Genomic DNA, 6613 nt, shown 5'->3' with positions numbered 1-6613 from the left:
CCAACGCTAATTATTTTTATCACCCAATATTTTCCTTTAAAGTAAAAAGAACTCTTAACATTTTAAATTAAGTTCGCTCGCAAATGTTTACATGCGGCGCATTAATACAAATATGTTAATGAGGGTTGTGGCGTGACTGTTCCATCCGAAGTAGATAGTTTTTACGCGTGTGCAAAACAAAAATAACAACCAAAAACGTTTGATAGTATCGAGGTATTATCACGTTAAATATATGGATGTTAGATGAAATTGACAACAAATAATTAATATTTATTATAAGAAAATGTTTCATTTTCATCACTTCCAATTTAGAACAGTTATATTGTAAATAATGAAACGATACTGGGGACACAGCTTTATATAGGCCATGACGAGGAGTTACATGTAACAGGAGTGACCGTGCTTAAATTTTTCATTGAATCTGTGTCACTAAAGTACAAACTCTCCTTTCCTTTGGAGGAAGTAAAAGTGTGTGTAACATACTGATGTTGTAATTAATATTGATTGTAAAATTACCCCCGTGCATGAAAGACCATCCAGACAGACTAGCTGAAGTCAGATCAGGCAAGTTTGCTTTCATAGCCATTTTCATTAGTGAGTTAAGCTTTCTGGTCCCAACCACAGGAGTCGGTATCGCTGCTTACAATTAACTGGCATTCATACATTAGTATAAAATAATATTATTTTTATACTGTATGTATAACTGATAGATAATTTTGAGCAATGATACGAGTCCCTGTGACCCCAACTTGTGCCCGTAGAAAATATTGTTCATTCGGCCCATTTGCATGCATGTGAGTTACAGTGGCAAAGTAAAATGGATGGACAGGGTCACAAAAATCACTTGAACGTTTGTTCATAAAACATTTGTAGATAGTTACAGGACATCTATCTGGAAATAGAGGGTTAGCGTACATCCTTGGTTTTTCATTTCTTGTGTTTCTTATTTCCTCCTCTGTCCCTGTCTTCGTCTGACTCTCGTTAACCTCTAATTATTCTAGTTTCAGTTCGCAATCATGCTTTAATGATATATCTCCCCACTTATTGTTTCAGTGTTCTTCACCCTCTCCCCGTACCCCAATGTGCAATGTATTTTGTTCCTCTCATAGAAACACTATTTTGGTAAATTTCCCAACGTGTCTGCCTTTGTTTTTATCGGAAAACAACTCCTTGAGGCCAAGCAGAAGACAACAATGGTGAGTCCGTTGATAATGTATTCCATAGCGCGTGGACACCATGACGGAGACAATTGGTTTGAGATAACCAGACTGAGATAGGAAAAGCAAGGTTAGCCAAACAGGTAGATTTCTCTGTCGTATGGGTGGACCGCTCCGGTGTCCTGTTTGTTAGAGTGTCCGCCTCGGATGCGGGAGGTCGTGGGTTCGATCCCCGGCCGAGTCATACCAAAGACATATAAAAATGGTACTAATAGCTGCCACGCTTGGCGCTCAGCATTAAGAGGTTAGTGTTAGGACTGGTCGGCTTTGTGTCAGGATAATGTGACTGGGTGGGACATCATGTTACATGTCTGCGGCATGATGCCCCAGTGATAGACATCATTATAAACTGCCACACTGCATACATTGTAGCGATATGACTGAAAAAGTTTTAAAGCTACGTTAAAAATCCAAATCACACACACACACACACACACACACTGTCGCATGGGCGAGAATAATAAGTCTGATTCGTGAACATTGTTAAAGGAAAAATGTATAAAATACAAAGTTACTGAAAACCAAGGATGGGAGATAATAATAATTCGATTTAATACGACCTGAAATAATTTAATTGTACCGTATATCCTCGGTTAAAACCTAACGTTAAATACATTTCAAGAGGAAAAATGTAAACATTTCGAATATGTTAATCAATATCAATGTTGTCCCATTAAAAGTTCTTCAGAATTACATTATGTACGACATGGAATGAAATAACTTTGATTTTCATTTTTACCATTTAATTTTCAAACAATATAGGATCTATTCACTATGGAAATAAGTCCGATATATCATTAAAGAAGAGGAAGTGACATGACACGCTAACTCAGTTTTTCAACAATCAGTGATGACTATAGTCTGTTCCAGGTAGAAGTGGGGTGGGGGCAGAGAAGGAGACGTTCTTTAGCGTTACAAACAGAGAATCATAGTAAAAGGAAACGTAAAAAAATAGGTGTTCACTAAAAATATGACAATTATACTTTAAAGATATGCAAGTTTTGTTTTAATAGAGCAATAAAAAAAAGTTATAATTTGTATTCTCTTTCAAGCGTAAAGTCGATGCGCTATACAATTTTCATACGAATTTTATCAATATTTTCAGCATTAGTTATAAAATATGCTTCACAGTTAAGTATCATTTCTATTAGTTATGAACAATATATACGTATGAGAGTAGCATTCTTTGACCAACATGCTTTATATTATTCACAAGCAATCACCTGGGTCAAACACACTAGGTCTGCACAGACCTGATGAGAATGGGCACCCGTATCCCGCGCCCCCACCCCGATTTCACATCTAAACATGTTTTGGCCTACATCCGTAAAACCTAATAGCTGCCCACTACATGTTTGCCCCACCTCCCCCTGAAAATAATTGTGCGGGTGTTCCTGCTGATGGACCGTTATTGTGAAACGTGGACGATTATACACTTTTAGAAATATGGAAAACATGCTGAAAACAGTATGTGAACAAAACTGTATTCCTGATACATTGCAAAATGTAATTTCATCCAACTACCTACAATGTAAAGATCGTAACATATACAGAACGACACCATATCTCGAACGTACCATTTGCACGATTCTGCCGGTAGTACATGACTACTTGCGTAAGGAGTACAAATTTGGCATTTGCTAAGCGTACAGAATGCTGTTCATCTCTTTTTCCCGACGATACTGTGATTGCATTAAAGCTGCTGACCTCTTTCTAAGAAGGCTCCATATTTTTTTAACGTAAATATCTACATTATGCAGAATACGAATGTATGATCATGTCTTTGTGGACTGACCTATACCACTGTGTCCTCACTGACAAACACGTCACACGTGCATGTATACGGATTCATCAAATTAATATTAAACTTCTTGAAACTTCATGAAACTGACCATGCCAAGTATCTAGCAATTAATATGGCTGGTTTGCCACAGAATAAATATGTTATGTTCTTCTTTTTCAGCTAAATGGGTCACAATGGATACCAAGAATCGTCATGTACGGGATTATTTTAGTAGATCCTGAAAGGAATCGTACATAATATGTCTATATATTACAGTGCAACAAAAAAGAACGATTACAAGCGGTAAAACTCGGGGAATTCGTATCCGACCTGTTATAGATATTTTGTTTATATGCTTGTCATTTTTGGATCTACTAAACTATCTTGGTACAGGAAACGATCAAGTAAATAGAAAAGCAAATTCATTTACCACTGACTCTGCTGTTCTTACTAAACCTCATCATTCATGTAACATAGTCTAGATGGGAAGAAAAAGTACAATACAACCCAAACCTAATAACAGTTACAGATATGCATAATCTATACATCCAGCACGCACGCTGCTATAGGTGTTCTATCTAGCTGACAGGACCCCATTTGTTATATTAATCATTATGAAAGGACAAGCAGACATGTCAAGTTGGTCAATGACGAGAAAAATAAAGAAGCAAATATAGCTAACATTAATGAACTACTTGACCATGTGGTCTTGTTCTGTATTTAAGAAAGTTCATGCAAATATTTCTGCAAAGGGATTATGATTTTTCATTTTAAATTTAGACATGAAATGACATTTAAGTGTGTGAAAAGATATACTGGTTTACAACTTGTTAAAGCTGTCAAATACTGTTTCAAAAGTCTCTAGGAGACAAGTCTGAAATTCCAGGCTTTTTTTCGTACCTATCCAATACAAACTTCTGTTAATGTTTCTGTAATATTCCTTGCCGAATGTCATGACGAAAAACGTGTCTATTTCAGAATTGTATGTCATTTTCTACCACTTAAACGGCATAGTAAAGCAAATCCTGTATGTGGATGAGTGTGTGTGAATATGTGAGTAGATATAGACCTGCTTTCAACTAACACCCATACATTGATATCATCAAGCCATTATCAGAGACATACATGTACACCCTTGTAAATGCAGCAGCTTTTAGTAACGATCATCATTTTCCTTGCACAAAGATGGTTGCATTATCCAAGGAAATTAATCGAATATGGTTTGCTAGGGTGCGTGTTTGTTAGTGAGGATCATTCATTTCCTTGAATACCTGCTGTTACAAAAGTATCGCCTGTCCATTCGATGGATCGCAGTCCAATCTAGCACTGACTTCAGACAATTTGTTGTATGCCATTACAAAGAAGTCCTCACTCCATGTATATGGGAAAATACTTTTCAGCATTTTTGGGGCACTCGTCTTACACATAAAAATGACGATCCTTAAAGTAATGGTAGACTGGGTGTTCGTCAGTACTAGGACTGATTGCAGAGCGGGAGGTCTCTAGAAGGACTTGCACACCTAAAGAGCAAAATGGTCTCACCTAGTTACCGTGGCTGTGTTGTTTGCTAAAGCAAATATATATTGCATACCAGTAGAATAATATTACATAAACAAAGCCCCCCCCCCCCCCTCCATGAGCTGTGCCAATACATGAAGACATTCATTCTTATTTTAGTTACAGGAGCAAATAGCTCATCGGAGAAACCTTTTTCGGTCATTTAAAAAAAAAATAATTTTGTTTCTTTGTTTTGTTTTTGATGTATCAACTGTTACAGCCTCTTTTCAAATATCAAGGGAATTAAGTTGGCACAAATTCAGGCAATGAGTAAGTTCTACTTGAGTTCTCTCCCTTTTCTACATTTAATTAGGCTATCATGGGGCCGAATACAGCTAGCTTATACAAATATTGTGAACAGCTTTATATATGATGTGTGACTCTATAAATGGTCTTTTAACATTAATCGCAACATTCGTAACAGTGATCTAGCCGTCACCGACGCTATTACTACAGATGGCTAGACAAATATCGGTTGAGCTGATCCATTTATATTATGTATTCATAAATTAGCTTTCAATTGTAAACTAATTAACAACAATCGAAGTCAAATCTCTGTCTTCCTTCTCTCTCTCCCTCTGTCTGTCTGTCTGTCTGTCTCTCTCTCTCTCTCTCTCTCTCTCTCTCTAGCTTTTTGAGAAAAGTGTACCATCAATATGATATCATACGACGCTTCATTGCTCAAAGGATATATCACATCTCGTTATATGATGGGAAACAACTATAGGTATAAAGTCATTAAGTCTTTGATATAGAGAATCACTAGTCCACTGTGAAATATTTACAATAAATGTATATACTCCACATCAAGTGGACCTTCGTTGTTTACAAATTCGTTTCCTACTACAGAGTGTAAGAATCTGCAGAAAGTCAGAACTGTAGATAGCAAATTTCATGCTATTAGTTTGGATTAGATGTTTGTATATAGGTATGTTATACATTGTTGGAGCATAGTCCTTCAAATGTAACACGATGTTAATCTTTTACTGCTTATTATGATGGCTTACAGGCAAGAGGAAAACGGAAATAAAAAGATGATAAAATGAGAACATGTGAATGATATACACATAATCACTCGACTGAAACGGAACGTTAAACATTTGGTACCGTGTTAATGATTATGTAGGTCAACAAGCTGCTTGTAAGTTTACAAAAGACCTGAATATATTTCCTGAGGCAACGCACTCAGGTCAATTAATTTATACATGCAGAAAAGTAATGTCATAACAGGCGTTTGATGCTAGTTGACAGAGCCCGGTTTTTATGTACAAGCAGGCATCCGCGATTGTATCTCGTATGGACCCTGTTAGAAGAATCAGAGGCCGCCGCGTACATGAAGGTTCTCAACATATAAATCCGCGGGAGATATGTTCGACTTAAGTCCCAACATTGTGCCTGTATATATTTTAGCAGCGGTTCAAAATAGGGGCTGCAACACCGTGATCTCGGGGACAGACAGTTGCATATACCATCAGATAAATATAGGCTGAGAACGCAGAAGTGATTCGCCATTAGAGAACTGCAGTTAAGTATTATATATTTTGCCATTAGAAACTCCATCGTTTGACACATATTGTCTTGTGAAAGAATTCAGGTCCGGGGCTAATGTGGGAATTAAATTGCAAATCCAGATGCGTTTTATCGTCACAGGACAAATGAAATCGCAATTTAATCCAAATGTACAATATCGATTCGTCAACGAGGCCCAAAAGATGCTATTTCATTTTACAGATACATATCTGGAATGCCTGGAATAACTAACCTGGTTTGGGATCATGTTGGACGACATGTTGGCGAAAAATATAATAAAGTGCCAGAAATGTCATGGTATGATATTGTACCTGAAAACATCAAGTACTTAGCATTAAATAAGCCAGATAATTTGGTGCGATGCCGTCTTGAATTTGTTTATCCCAGCGGAGACCTTGCATTTTCGGTTGGGATCGGGAAGTTGAGCGTGTTTATTTGGCATAGCCTCGTGTGACATTACACAACACCATTTGCAAAAAGTATGGTACGTTTCATGGTTTTTTTTTATTGCATAATTTCTTCTGAT

Source organism: Sinohyriopsis cumingii, chromosome 8 (assembly GCF_028554795.1).
Source record: "Sinohyriopsis cumingii isolate HCF-2022 chromosome 8, ASM2855479v2, whole genome shotgun sequence".
In the NCBI taxonomy this organism is placed as follows: domain Eukaryota; kingdom Metazoa; phylum Mollusca; class Bivalvia; order Unionida; family Unionidae; genus Sinohyriopsis; species Sinohyriopsis cumingii.
This window is presented reverse-complemented; position numbering follows the sequence as displayed.